The sequence below is a fragment of the Nomascus leucogenys genome, chromosome 6 (genome assembly GCF_006542625.1).
Source record: "Nomascus leucogenys isolate Asia chromosome 6, Asia_NLE_v1, whole genome shotgun sequence".
Lineage (NCBI taxonomy): Eukaryota > Metazoa > Chordata > Mammalia > Primates > Hylobatidae > Nomascus > Nomascus leucogenys.
This window is the reverse complement of record NC_044386.1, coordinates 103,959,231-103,971,862: the sequence shown is the minus strand read 5'-3', so window position 1 is coordinate 103,971,862 and position 12,632 is coordinate 103,959,231. Positions and strand designations below refer to the sequence as shown.

The window sequence follows — 12,632 nt, the reverse complement described above, 5'->3', positions numbered from 1 at the left end:
AAGCTGGGCATGGTGGCACAGACCCGTATTCAGTCCCAGCTACTTGGGAGGCTGAGGTGGGAGAATCACCCAAGGCTGGGAAGTCTAGGATGCAGTAAGTCGTGATTATGCCTCTGCACTCCAGTCTAGGTGACAGAGTGGGACTTTGTCTCTAACTAACTAAATAAGTAAAATTTTGTGGATCCTTTTTGCAACAGCATTCTACTCTTTTTTGCCAATTCAGTTACAGTACCTACCTACCTTAAAGCCTCTTCTTATGGTCTCCCTATGCCCTTTGCCTTGCTAAAGGAACACCCTCAAGATTTTAAATATAAGTAAACATTCTAACTAAGATCATTATTCCACAGTTGCTTATAAAAGCAACTGTGGACCCAATCCAGAGCTGGTGCTCTGTAGAGCATAAAAGAATCATGTGAGATGAACTTTGCCCTCCAGGATTTCCCCCACTGAAGGCAATTAGAGAACAATTTGCTTTCAGACCAGAAGTGTCTTAAGGGGGCTTTTCTTTCTGAGGGTGGTGGTTACTGGCACACAGGTGACCCTCTGAGATGGCTGGGATTACCTCTAGGGAACATTCTCTAGTACCCAAAATGTATCGAATGGCCATTTGGGAGGAGAGAGGTGGTGGCAATGAAGTAGTCTCATCTTTCATTACTTGTTTCCCCTTGACGCTGCTTCCTGAGTGCTATGCTCTTTAGGAGAAGCTGGCCTCCTATCCACAAAATATGAACCCCAGTGCCTGTCATTTCATCATTATAGCCCCATTCCTCTGAGTCCAAGGCTTTTGCATTTCCATCTTAGAGTCCTCTTTTAAATTATTTACACCCCCTGGGAGAGGTCATACTCTTAGTACATCATCACCAAACAGTAGGTTTAATTACCAGGAATTAATTAAGTCAACTGAGAGAAAGACTGGGACCCAGGCAGGCACTTGGGGGCAAGAGTGTCTGAAGGGACACACTTCTGCGTGGGAGGAGAGAAGTGAGGGCAGCAAAAGAAACATTCATGCATATCAGTTCTTGCAGTGAATGTTGTTGTACCACCTCATTGCTGACTCTGGGCCCACCTTGGTGGTCCTGCTGGCTGGGGCATAGGGTACAGTGTGGGCTAGCTCTGCCTCGTACAGGGGTTTTGAGGCAGAGTTGGAATTTGAGCCAAGTCTTTAAGGATTGGGGAGATTTTTTTCCCCCTCATTTAAAAAGTAATATGTGCTCAGTTTAGAAAATTTGGGAACATTCAAGAAGAAATTCTTGTAATTCCTAATGATAGACAGTTGAGATGGATAGGCAGAGGGGAGTGATCCTTTTAAAATGTCAGTCTGATAGAATTTGAGGATAAGTGGTAAAAAAAAAAAAAACAAAAAAAACAACAACAACAACAAAAAAAAAACACACACCTACAACAAATAAAATATTGGTCTGAGCACATCATTCTTCTACTCCAAATCCTCCTGTACCCTTTCATGTTAGAGTCAAAGTCAAAGACCTAGCAATGGCCTGCCATCATCTACTTCCCAGCCACATCTCCTACTCCTTCCGCTTTAGGGCCTTTCTCTTCCTTCTTGCTTCATTCCTCTGCCTAAAACCTCTTCTCCACCATATTCTCACTTCAGCACTGAGAATATATTCACTCTTCTGATGTCATATGAGGAGCCCTGGTTGAGAAAGATAATGAGTATGACTTTGATGAATCTGTGTCTTTATGTCCGTCTCCTTCCAGTGGATTATCAGCTCTACATGGGCAGGAATTTCATTTGTTCTGTTCACTGTGGTATCCACTGTGGTATCCATAGTGACTAGAACAAGGCCTGGCACATAGTAATGGTGCTCAGTATTGTTGAATGAATGAAAGTGCATGGTGCTCAGTATTGTTGAATGAATGAAAGCACATGCATGCATGTCTGTGGTGTGTGTGTGGTGTAGAGATAGGGTAGCAAAGGGCAGTGTAGCTAGCAGCTGGAGTAGGAGAGAAGGAGTATGGTTGGGTGGAAGAGAGGAGGATGAAGAGGGTGCTCTCAGCAGGAACGGAGTTTAGAGACATGGTCCAGTCTGTTCTAGTCTCTATACCCCATCTCTTACTGGTGCTGTTCAGCAGGGAGGCAGTGAGTTGGTGCTGTAAGACCAGTGAGGGGCAGCTGCTGAAAAACACAGTAGCCCTGGCCTTAGGCCTAGATTGTGGAGGTTTTTGAAAGCCTGGCCCAAGGGTTGGACCTAATGTGGTAGGCTACAGGAAGAGGTTTTTTTTGTTTTTTTGTTTTGTTTTGTTTTTTTGTTTTTGACAGAGTTTCCCTCTTGTTGCCCAGACTGGGGTGCAATGGTGCAGTCTGGGCTCACTGCAACCTCCACCTCCCAGGTTCAAGCAATTCTCTTGCCTCAGCCTCCTAAGTAGCTGAGATTACAGTCATGCGCCACCACACCTGGCTAATTTTTTTGTATTTTTAGTAGAGATGGGGTTTCGCCATGTTGGCCAGGCCAGTCTCGAACTCCTGACCTCAGGTGATCCACCCACCTTGGCCTCCCAAGGTGCGGGATTATAGGCATGAACCACCACGCCCGGCCCAGGAAGTTGTTGAGCAGAGTAAGTGACCTGATAAAAATGGTGTTTGGGAAGGATTAGTCTTAAATTTGCAGGATGACCAAGTAGGGAAAGATCAGAGAGTGCAAGGGAAGAGCAAGGACAGGGGGTCAGCAGACATGAGATGGAACAGATGACATCAGTGAGACTTGGTAATGGCAGGATGCTCCCCAACTGCTGTGTGGCTACCTTGACAAAGACTTCCAGTGCTCCCAATGTGGTAGAGTTAAAAAAGTGTCAGTGGTTTCAAATGAGTTTTGGAAGCAGGTGGGGTGTAAGTAGGAGAAAGGAAAAGGAAGGGTCCTCCTCAGGTTACTGAAGGTGTTCATCAGGTTGAGGGGTCTGGGGGTAAGCAGGCAATAGTATCCCAGATGGCACCTTCACCTCACGGGCTGTAATCCCAGGAGAGGAGCCTGTCTGTTCTTTCTGGTCTGCTGAAAACTCTTCCTGTCTGAGTACAGCTGTCAGTGCTCTCAGGCTTTCTTCTGAATCTGCACATATGCTAAGATGATATCTGAAAGCATTTGTTCCATCACCTTTCAACTTCATTTTCTATTTCCATGTGTTTATTTCTCAGAACAAATTGTCTTTGACGAACAAACCCATTGGGTTGGATTAATTGACTAGAAATACTTATTTCTGAAAGTATTTCTGAATGGTTTCTGTTTCATTAGGCTTCTATCCTGTTTTTGATAAGGGTTGTGCCAAGATGAGATCAGTGAAGAAGTGTTTTTGGTATAATCAACCAAACGGCTGCTTCTTTATGATCTTTTGGTATGAGTCATATTTTGAGATTTGTGTTCCTGATGTGTTCATTTAGAATATATGTGTGATGGTCTGCTATGTGCCAGGCACTATTCTAGGCACTGGGAATATAACAAGGAACAAAATAAACACAAATCTTACTCTTATGGGGCTCATTCTGGTTTGTATGCATTTATAGATAATAAGTAAGATAAAATATAAGAGATGCTGAAAAGTGTTATGGAGAAAAATAAAGCAGGGATGGTGGATGAGGGATTTGGTAAGGAGGCAGGTTTTCTATTTTAAGTTGAGAAGTCAAGAGAAATCTCATTGATTAAACGGCCTTTGAGCAGAGGTCTGAAGGAAGTGAGAAAGGGAGCCATGCAGGTATCTGAGGAAAGAGCAATCAGATTGGAGAAAAGAGCAAGTGCAAAAGCCCTTCAGGCTGGGGAGGGTTTAAGGAATCCGTGGGGGAAGGTATGGATTTTGGGGATCCTATGGTGGCTTCACCTCTAGAATTTCTGGTTTAATTGGTCTGAGCTGGGGTTAGGCATTAGGATTGCTCCAGGGCTGAGAAGCACTGGTCTGAGGGTTAAATAAGGCTTATCCCCTGTATTTGGTGGAGAGATTTGAAGGGTAACTGTGAGTAGGAGACTTCAGCTGCTCTGATGGGAAGGGCAAGCAAGGGCCCCGTGACCTTGCCAGGAATAACAGGAATCTTCCACAGTAATAAAAACTCTTCAGTTTATGTCCCTTTTCTTATTTGATTACCTCACCTCTCTGGGCCTCAGTTTCCTTGCTTGTAGGGTAAGTGGTTTAAATTTAATGGTTTCCTAGAATCTCTTTGGCTCCGATAGTCCTGAGTCTTTCTAGTGTTGGAAGAAGCTCTAATCTAGAACAGTGTTCTAGAGCAATATTGTCTAATCTTGGTCTTATAACACTCTAAGGTGTGTCATCGTTATGGCAAGGGCTACGGTGAATGTCTCAATACCAAACTGAAGGAAAATTTGTGCCCTATTCAGTAGCACCTTGGGAAGATGAGTGTGTTGGGAAGCTTGAAATGTGAAAACTGACCTGCCGGTTCGGAGTTCAAAGTACAAGGGCAGCTTGGTCCTTGGGGGCAGGCAGGAGCCTGAGTGCCAGTCTTAGTTCACTCACTGGTGAGTTCCTTGTGCAGTGTGAAGAGTGTGTTATAAACTATAAAATTCCTACACATCCAAGCATGAGTGTGTGATTAGGGTGACCTGGGAGAAGCAGCCAGCTTGGAAGTGAAGCCTGACACTCAGGTTTGTTAGCCATTCTGCATCCAAACTGCATGATTGCACATATGAGAGAAACTGTCTGGATAACCCAACAGAAACTGGTGGCCAGAGGAACCAAGGTTAATCCGGAGTAAATAACCTGGTATATTCATTGGAGCACCTCCCAATTTATTTACCATTGGACAGCAGACCTAAGACACCCCTTGGCCCCTGATCTCTAACTTTTGTCCTCATTTGGACAGCACAGTGTCTGCTTGTTAGTTTATGTTTTGAAATGTGAAAGTCCAAATAAAAGGAAAAACTTCAGGAAAGTTTTCTCTAGTTTCTTTCTATAGAATTGAGATAACTAGTTTCTTTCCCTTCCCTTCTACATTTTTACATTAATATTGTCTGTATTACTATTTAGAATCCAAACTAAATGTTGGTCTGTCAAAATTGGACAAAAATGAAGTCAAGTGAGGGAATGCAGGGTTAGAGTGAGAATGGGCAGAACGAGAAATTCAGGGAATGAGTCCTTATATTAGGTAACTTGTGGGTATATACATATACCCACAAGTATATGGGCTGTTATATTGATGGGCTGTTAACCAGTGTTTCTCAACACTAGTCAATTAAATCTGAATCTTAGGGAGGTAGTGGCTAAGTATTAGTAGCTTCCAAAGTTCCCAAGGTGATTCTCCTGTTCGGCTACAGTTGAGGACCACCTAGTTTTTTAAAAAAGGATTCTGCCAACTTTCCTCTTTTTGTCCCTCATTCTCATCACCTGCTCTGTGCTGACCTCTTCCTACACTGCTATCTGCCCCCGCCATGATTTCCGCAGCTCACCTGCCCCACTGGCCCCTGCTTGGCCCTCTGCTTCTTCAGCTTCAGCGGGCATCCCGAGTACTGGAGGAGGAGTTGTGTGGAGGGGTAAACTAAACCAGGCTTTACTTCGCTTGTCTTTCTGTCCTCTCTCCATGCGATTTCTGGGGCACTCTGAAAACTTATGAGCGAAAGCTTGGTGGCCACTGAGGTTGGTGGCATAATACTTGACAAACATGTATTTGCTATGTGAAGGGCAGTGTTTCAAGAGCTTTATAAATATTAACTCATTTGATCCCTATAATAGCCCATTTTACATATGGGGAAACAGACAGAGATGAAGAATCTTGCCCCAGGTCTCAAGGTTAGTAAGTAGTAGGACTAGGATTTGAACCCAGATAGAGTCTGTGCTCTGAACCACCAGCCTGTAATAGAGGGAGGGGAGCAGATGTGGAGCTGGGAAAAGCTTTGTCTTTGACTACATTTGTGGCCTGCTTGAATTTACGTTTGGGGATTTTTCTCAGGGTCTTACTTACACTTGGATTATTTTTATTAGTTTTTTTAAACTATCTTTCCTTACTCTAACATTTACCTTCAGACCCACTTAAAAAAAATTTTGTTTTTCTTCTTTCCTTAGGTGGTGTTTGGACTCTAGACCATGTGCCTAGGTAGAAGTTTTTCCTTTCTCCGCAGCTCTGCTCCCCTAGCAACGCTCGCCACACCCTTGTTTTGAGATCCTCTCTAAGGTATGATGTCTAGGCTGACCTGAGCTGACCTTGAAAAGCCAAGAGTTTGGACATGAGATTTTTTTGTTCCCTGGATTTTGTTTTTCTTTATGATAAAATACATATAACAAAAGTTACCATTTTTAAGTGTGCAGCTCAGTGGCATTAAATACATTCACAGTTGTACAAGCATCACCACTGTCCATCTCCAGAACCTAATATCATCTCATACTAAAACTCTGTACCTATTAAACAATAACTCCCTCTCTCTCTCCTGCTAACCCCTGGCAACCACAATTCTACTTCTTGTCTCTATGAATTTGCCTACTCTAGGGACCTCATGTAAGTGGAATCATTCAGTATTTGTCTGTTGTAGCATGTGTCAGAATTTCCTTCCTTTTTAAAGCTGAATGATAGTCCATTGTGTGTATATACCACATTTTGTTTATCCTTTCATTTGTTGATAGATACTTGGGTTACTTCCACCTTGGAGTGTTATGAATAATGCTGCTATGAACATGAGTATACAAATATCTTGTGTCCCCCCGCTCTAAATTCTTTTGAGTATATACCCAGAAGTGGAATTGCTGGATCATATGGTAATTCTATTTAATTTTTCCAACTGCTTTCTATAGCAGCTGCACCATTTTACATTCCCACCAGTGATACACAAGGAATCTGATTTCTCCACATCCTCACTAGCACTTGTTATTATTGTTGTTGTTGTTGTTGTTGTTTTTTGAGACAGAGTCTTGCTCTGTTGCCAGACTGGAGTGCAGTGATGTGATCTTGGCTCACTGCAACCTCCACCTCCCGGGTTCGTGCCATTCTCCTGCCTCAGCCTCCTGGGTAGCTGGGACTACAGGTGCGTGCCACCACACCCAGCTAAATTTTATATTTTTAGTAGAGACGGGGTTTCACCATGTTGGCCAGGATGGTCTCCATCTCTTGACCTGTGATCCGCCCACCTCGGCCTCCTAAAGTGTTGGAATTACAGGCGTGAGCCACCGCACCCGGACTTGTTTTGTTTTTAAATAATAGCCATCCTGATGAGTGTGTGATTGGACCCATAAAGTCTTACTAGCCAAGGGGTGGGTCCCTATTGTGCTGAAATGTACAAATATAGAAAAAAAATATGATAAACCTCTATGTACTCACTCAGATTCGGTAGTTATCAATTCATGGTCACTTTTTTTTTTTTTATGTTTTGTTTTTTTTTAAGACAGGGTCTCACTCTGTCACCCAAGCTGGAGTGCAGTGGTGCAATCAAGGCTCACTGCAGCCTTTACCCCCTGGGTTCAAGCAATCCTCCCACCTCAGCCTCCCGAGTAGCTGGGACTACAGCACACACCACCATGCCTGACTACATGGTCAATCTTGTTTCATTTATGTATCCCCTCCTTGTTCTCTTCCTCTTGCCCTGTGTTATTTTGAGACCAATTCCAAATGTCACATCATTTTATCTGTAAACATTTCACTATGTGAAGGCTCTTAATAGTCCATTTGTCTGATCATAGAAAGGCACATAGGGACATGTTATGGTTATCATTCCCTTGGATCACCAGGGACATACAGTAGGCACATACAGAACACCTGGATATTGGATCTGTTGCCATGCTGGATTGTTGGTGAAAGGCTGCTTTGGCTGGGGCCCTAATTTCTTGCTGAAGGCTGGCTTCCTTCAGGTCTGAGCAGTCATGCTGAAAGAGCACACCCAGATCTCTGTTGAGAGGGGAAGGAGAGAAGAGGGAGGAAGAGAGGCATGAGGGAGAGAGCAGGAGCTGGAGAGTCGGGGGGTGGATAGAGAGACAGAGAGAGAGAGGACAAGGGAAGAGAAGAGAGGGAGAGAAAGTGTACCATGGAGGAAGGAATAGAGGGAGAGAGGATGAGAAAGAGAAGAGTGTGTGTGTGTATGTGTATGTATGTGTGTGTGTGTGTGTGTAAGAAAAGGGGAATAAGAACAGAACACTTGGGAGAGAAACTTTACCAGCCCTTTGACTCACCAGCTCCTAAACTCCTGTGGTGATCTAAGGCAACCATAGAGATGCCTCTAAGAGTAATAGCATGCTCCTCGTGTCCCTCCAGACCTGTCAGTTTAGGAAGCTTTGGAACTGTAGGTTGTCTGTGGTAGATGAGACTGGTGGCACCCTCAAAACCACCAAAGAAAGAGTGATCCTATGGAATGGCCACTTTCTGTTTTCTTTTTGTTTTTCGAGATGGAGTCTCATTCTGTAGCCCAAGCTGGAATGCAGTGGCGTGATCTCGGCTCACTGCAGCCTTCGCCTCTGGGGCTCAAGTGATTCTCCTGCCTCAGCTTCCCAAGTAGCTGGGACTAGAGGCATGCACCACCACACCCGGTTAATTTTTTTGTATTTTTAGTAATTTTTTTGTATTTTTAGTAGACATTTTTTGTATTTTTAGTTTCACCATATTGCCCTGGGTGGTCTCGAACTCCTGAGCTCAGGTGATCCACCTGCCTCGGTCTCCCAAAGTGCTGGCATTACAGGCGTGAGTCACCGCACCTGGCCAACACTGTTTTCTAGGGTCCTTTGCGTTGGAAGTTGAGGCTTGGTTCCCAGCAGGTCTGAGGCTACTGGCTTCTTGCTTAAATTTAGGGGTCCCCACTACCAAGAGATGATGCATTTACGAAGTTCACTGGGCGGAACACACCAGGATGGTGTGTGAACAAGAGGAGTCCTGTCCCCCTTTTTCTCAAATCTCTGGGTCCTGTTTGCTTCTAACAAAATGTGGTGCCAGGTTATTGTTGAGATCTGTTTGCAAATAAGGAAAGGTAAAGGGGGTATGGGTTACAAAGTATCAGTTTGTATCTAAATTGTCAGCTCTGTGTAAACTGTGCTTGCTGCCTACGCCTAGTTTCTGCTTGTCCCGGTCAGTTTTATTGTCTTGTATAATCCCGGCTCCCTCCAGTTCTGTCTTTTTCTATCTTTTAAAAAATATAGCAGCTTTATTGAGATATAATTCACATGCCATACAATTTACCCGTTTAAAGTGTACAATTCAATGGTATTTCAGTTTGTTCATGGAGTTGTATTTTCTTTTTTTTATTTGTTTCTTTTCTTTTCTTTCTTTTTTTTGAGACAGGGTTTTGCTGTGTTACCTACCCTGGAGTGCAGTGGTGCAATCACAGCGCACTGCAGCCTCAACCTCCCGGGCTCAAGCAATCCTCCCACCTCAGCCTCTTGAGTAGCTGGGACTACAGAAATGTGCCACCACGCCCACCTAATTTTAATTTTATTTTATTTATTTATTTATTTTTTTGTAGAGATGGGGTTTTGCCATGTTGCCCAGCTGGTATTGAACTCCTGGCCTCAAATGATCTACCTGCCTTGGCCTCACGCTTGGGATTACAGCCATGAGCCATATAGTGCCTAGCCAGTATCTTCTTATCTTCTTTCCTTTTCTTTCTTTTTTTTTGAGACAGTTGTGCTCTGTCACCCAGGCTGGAGGCTGGAGTGCAGTGGCATGATCCCAGCTCACTACAACCTCTGCCTCCTGGGTTCAAGCGATTCTCCCGCCTTAGCTTCCCGAGTAGCTGGGATTACAGGCGTGCACCACCACACCTGGCTAGTTTTTGTATTTTTAGTAGAGACAAGGTTTCATCATGTTGACCAGGCTGGTCTCGAACTCCTGACCCCAAGTCATCCACCTGTCTCAGCCTCCCGAAGTGCTGGGATTATAGACGTGAGCCACTGTGCCCAGCCTTTTGTGTCTTTTTTTCTTAAGACTCAGGCCCACCCTGTACCTACCTCTTCCCTATGGTTCTCAGAGCTAGCCTTTTCTTTCCTGTGGTGTGACACCGATCCCATCCTCAAAACAAATGACCTTATGGGACATTGGCCAATAGGCACCCCCCACTGATAAAATATTTAATTTAATCAGCCATTACAGGGATCCAGGATTCATAGACCAGGGTACTTTAGGTAGACCCCTTCCCACTGGCGAGGTCCCATAACCCCTGAAGGTCTCTCTAAAATTTTAAAAAGTGAAACAAAAATTTGCATATTTGCAAAATGTTTGATTCATAATAAGCCCACTTGGGAATCTGTGATTATCCTGAACAGTCTTAATTCTGGACAAATGAGCTTGTCAAATTGTTCTTCCTCCTTTCTTTTATTTTTTTTTTTGAGACATGGTGTCCGTCTGTTGCCCAGACTGGAGTGCAATAGCACGATCTTGGCTCACTGCAACCTCCACTTCCTGGGTTCAAGCTCCTGTCTCAGCCTCCTGAGTAGCTGGGATTACAGGTGCCCACCACCATGCCTGGCTAATTTTTGTATTTTTAGTAGAGACGGGGTTTCACCGTGTTAGTCAGGCTGGTCTCGAATTCCCGACCTCAGGTGAGCAGCCCACCTCCGCCTCCCAAAGTGCCAGAATTATAGGCGTGAGCCACTGTGCCTGGCATGTTCCTCCTTTCTAATGGTGGATTACCTTCCTGTAAACACACTGGAATTTACAAAAAGACAATAAGGTAATGAACAATTATATAATATATGCTAGGTGGTGATAAGTGCTGGGAAGAAAATAAAGCAGTGTAAAGGGATAAAGATTGATGGTGGGGTTGGGGGTTGGTGTCTCATGTAGAATGGTCATGGAAGGCTCCTGACAAAGTGACATTGGATTAAAGGCCTGAAGAAGTGAGGAAGTGAGCCCACCGAGATCTGGTGGGAGAATGTTTCAAGCAGAGGGAATGGTGACTGCAGAGGCTCGGAATGGAGCATGACCAGCATGCCTGAGGAACGTAAGGAGGCCTTTGTGTGCCTGGACAGACTGGGTGAGTGAGAGGCATAGGAGATGGGGGCAGTGAGATCATCCCGGCTGTGGAGGATGTGGGAAAGATGAGATTTCACTCTGAGGTAGGTGGGATGGTGTTGAAGGGTTTTGAAGACAGTAGGGACATGATGTGATGTGTGCTTTAAAATTTTTAAATTATCTTATTTTTTGAGATGGGGTCTCACTGTGTTGCCTAGGCTGGAGTGCAGTGGCTATCCTCAGGTACATTCCTGGCTCACTGCAGCCTCAAATTCCTGGGCTCAAGTGATCCTCCTACCTCAGCCTCCTGAGTAGCTGGTACTACAGGCATGGGCCACTGTGCCCAGTGGCAACGTGTGTTTCAAAAGCAATACTCTGGCTGCTGTGTTGAGAATGACTAGTAGAGGCAAGAGTGGAAGCAAGGAGATCAGTTGGCAGGCTTTTCTGGAAACACAGGAGAGAGATGATGGTAGAGGTGGTGAGAAATGGCTGGACTTGGATATATTTTGAAGGTTGAGTTGACAGGATGTGCTTGTAGATTGGATGAAGGGTGTGAAAGAAAGAGAGGTTTAGGCCTAAGCAGCTGGAAGAATGGCATTGTCATTTACTGAAATGGGGAAGGCTGTAGGAGGAAATCAAGAGCTAGATTTTAGACATAGTAGATCTGAGGTGCCTATTAGATATCCAAGTAGAGATACAAATCTAGAAATAACAGTAATTTAGTGAGTGTCTACTGAGGGGCTTATAAAATAGCAGGAAAGAGAACACTTTACTGAAATGTTCAGTAAACTACAGTACAGGTAGAAAATTATGATGTGAGAAAGAATAAATAAAGCAAAAGGGAGCAAAAGGGAGAGTGAGGTGACTTCTGTAGGAATTTTGTGCCCTTGATGAGCCTCAGTGGTGCCCACAGATGTTTCCAGTGGATTATGTATGTGTAGGTGCTCAAGAGCAGGGTCTGGGCCTTCAGCTTTGTGCCCTCAGTGCCAGTCATAAGTCTTAGCATTTGGTGACTGTTCCCCTCTCTGAGCCTCATTTCTCCATGTATAAAAAATGAAGTTTGGACTAGACTGGTGCACTAGAATCACCTGGGAAGCTTTAAAAAAAAACACAAAAAGTAGGAATCCATTCTAGACATATTGAATCAGAATTTTCGTGGTGGAGCCTGTGTATCTGTATTTTTAAGTCATTCCCCATGTTACTCTTTTGCAGTCTGTCCAGCAGTAGCCTTCAGACAGGCATTTGGAAGTCCCTGGACCAGATAGTTTCTAAGGGCCCCTTCAGCTTTAACATCTTACGAGTCTTGTTAGAATGTTTGCAAAATAATTCTGTCCTTGAAATCTTTGGTTGGCGTGGAAAAGGCATGGCAGGCGGAGAGGAGAAGCTGCCTCTGGGTGAAGGACACCTTGCACAGGGCAAGCAGGGGCAGGTACATCAGCCAGGGGGCTGAAGAGACATCCAGGAATGGCTCTGGGAGCAGTGGGAGCAGTGACAACTCACCTGCCATGGGGAACCAGGTGTGTTAGGTCACGGAAATAGAGGGGAAAGACATCACCCCAACACAGGAGAGGCTCACATACTGATGGGAAGGACTGATGAGAAAACGAATGATTCCAGCCCCCTGTGAGAAGGGCTGCCATAGAGCAAGAGAGGCTTGGGTGTCAGGAGAAAAGTGGAGCAGGAGGAGGGCAGAGGACTGGAGTTGCAGCACTCAGAGAAGGCATCAGAAGGGGACCCTGGAGCTGAAGCTTGGGGA

The 12,632-nt window shown here is 44.6% G+C and overlaps 1 protein-coding gene across 3 annotated transcripts in view; it reads left to right on the top strand.

Annotated features, from left to right (window-relative positions):
• ZNF592 (zinc finger protein 592) overlaps positions 1–12,632 on the top strand; it is a 57,007-nt gene that overhangs the window by 10,159 nt on the left and 34,216 nt on the right. For all 3 annotated transcript variants that reach the window (XM_030814951.1, XM_030814949.1, XM_030814950.1), the window contains exon 2: positions 6,019–6,127. The gene's annotated coding sequence lies outside the window, so the exon portion shown is untranslated. The remainder of the gene's footprint in view (positions 1–6,018; positions 6,128–12,632) is intronic.